The sequence below is a fragment of the Theobroma umbraticum genome, unplaced genomic scaffold, assembly GCF_002168275.2.
Source record: "Theobroma umbraticum cultivar Fairchild unplaced genomic scaffold, ASM216827v3 scaffold_81.0, whole genome shotgun sequence".
NCBI lineage: Eukaryota > Viridiplantae > Streptophyta > Magnoliopsida > Malvales > Malvaceae > Theobroma > Theobroma umbraticum.
The window spans coordinates 1,119,360-1,121,901 of NW_018397268.1; the positions used below are offsets into that span (position 1 = coordinate 1,119,360).

Consider the following 2,542-nt stretch of genomic DNA (forward strand, 5'->3'; position numbering starts at 1 on the left):
AAAGCAATGGTGAAGCAAAGATGAGCTACCAAATTGATTAGACCCCAATTTTGGACCCAATGCAAACTGAACTGACGGCAGGATATGGGCCTAGAATCAAGAAGGAATTTCCTCACAATAACCACAAAGACAAGAAATGTAACCTAGATTTTCCACTTCATGAAGGTCACATGTACTCTTTTTCTTGAGAAGATTTAGGGGCACCCCACGTGCTGACAAATCTCTCAAATTTTCATGCTCTGATAGCCCTTTATGGCCTTTGGCTTTTGCTTGCTTTCAAAACAAATTTCAATTGAATCAATTTCTTACAGGGTAAACAATGGGTTTTCTTCTCTATTTTTTTTTTCCTTTTTGTGGCCATGAAAAGAGCAAGAGATTTTCAATCTTGTACGAACCAATGGAGCCATTGAACTTGAAATTTGAAATTGAAATCCCCTGTTATGGAAACTACTCTTCAACCACCCTCACCATTTTGTTTTTCCAGTTGACTTATTATTGAAGTGATAGCATGTAATGCTGTTAAGGATACAGGTCTTTCCCTAAAAACAAGGGGAAAAAATCACATTTATATCCTGACCTGACGTTCGGATAGTGTGATTTAAAATCGAAAAATTATTAAGTCAATGTTGCTTGAATCTAGGTCATTACAATTGGTAAACCATAAACCCACATTACACTACCCTTTAGTATAACAATATTTACAATCTTTTAAAAAACTTTCTTTCATTAACCTAATAGTAGTACGAGTGGTATGTTAAATGATTAACAATCAATTAATGAACAGAACCCTGTTACCAATATTTATATCTTTGTTTGTATTGCCCCAGTAAAATATTCCCTGAAATCATTAACTATAATTACTGTAATTAACATGGCAATAATAATCCATGTTGTTGCTTTGGTTTGTGCCAAGGAACAGTCCAATTTGGACAAAAAGCCTGTCTGAATTGATTAAGAGAACAAAGATTTAGTTAAGACAAGTAACATTAAAAACCTGAAACAGAGAACACCCTCCAGCCATTTTTATTTCTTCTGTTTGCAGCATCCTCAAAGACCAGATAAAAAGCCTGCTTCAGCTTAACTAATGTATGGGTCCTGACAAAATTGCCTTGGATCTTGAAGATTGACAAAGCCATGATTTCCTCTTTCTTTTTTTTCTTTTTTTTTCATGTTTAAGATACAAAGATTGGATGATGATTTTATGTAAATCTTAGTCTAAAGACAAAACACCAAAATTTCAGGTAAAAGTGTTTAACCTTAAACTGTATCGCATAGGATTCTTCCGTTTTTATGATTTTCTTCTTGTTCTTTTCACATTTTTGCTAGCAGTTTGGTAAATGCTTGGAATCTAATTAACTTACTAAGAACTACAAGTGAAATTAGGGTAAAATTATCGTCATTAAACCACAAATTACCTTATAAAACACGAAGAGATTATTAAAACGAGACAAAAATTATTTTTCATTGTATAAACCCAAGATTTAATAGGCTTTTATATAGTCAACATCTTTATCTAAACCCCATTTTTTAAATAAAGATATAAATCATAACAGATGTTGTCATGGAACAAAATGTTCCAAATCATGATAATATTTAACATTAAATCTTTAATATTCCCAATAGGTGACAAATTGTTAATTAAACAGAGAATTAAGCATGATAAGTGATAGTAATTGATTTGTTTCCATATGTAATGCATGATCGCACCAACATAGAAAAACATCATTATTACATTTTCTCATCATACATTTAACATTTTTGCTAACCTTAGCTCACATTTTCCGTCAATATGATATATGTGTGTATATATATATATATATATATATATATAATTAATATCCAAATGACCCAATTGCCCAAAGGAGTACCTTAAAAAAAGAAAGAATAGATTACAACTAAATTCAAAAAGCATCCCAAGAATGGAAGCATTTAATGCAGAGGTTTGACTGGGTCAGGCACTGCAGCATCCTCCAAACCAGAGATGTTCTTAGGCAGTAAACCAATAATAAAATATACGGCTCAAAACGTACAATGCTTCTTTTCTTTTCCTTTTTGTGCCTCTATCCCTTACTGTCCTTGTCCCTACCACAGCAGAGCTTCATGCTGAAGCAAAGCAAGTTTTCTTCTTTCTTGCTTTTGTGCCTCTTTCACCTTTATCTGATAAAGCAAGTCTATTTAACTTGGCTGATGAAGTGGTGATGATCGTGAATTCATGATGATGATTATTAATCCAACAAAGGGTTTCTTTTTCTCGGATTTGTTAAGGCAAAAAACAAGATTTGAATAAAGCAAAGGGTAAACAAAATCCCATATCACTTTCATGCTTCCATTTTGTTGTTACCCTTTGATGGTTAGAAGAGAAGATGCAACTTGGAACAAGGATTTGGATAATAAATAGAATTCTTATTAGTAAATATTTTAACTGCCAAGGGATATTACAGAGGGTTTGTGGATTTCTTTTCTTATAAAAATCCAAACTTCAAAGGCAAAGTCCAAAACACTCCCCCCACCCCTATGAACTAGAAGGAAAAAAACCCCACCT

General features: G+C 32.8%; 1 protein-coding gene across 1 annotated transcript in view; it reads right to left on the bottom strand.

Annotated features, from left to right (window-relative positions):
* The window catches only part of LOC110425458 (uncharacterized), a 6,335-nt gene that overhangs the window by 3,137 nt on the left and 656 nt on the right, over window positions 1-2,542 (bottom strand). The gene's annotated exons all lie outside the window — the stretch shown is intronic.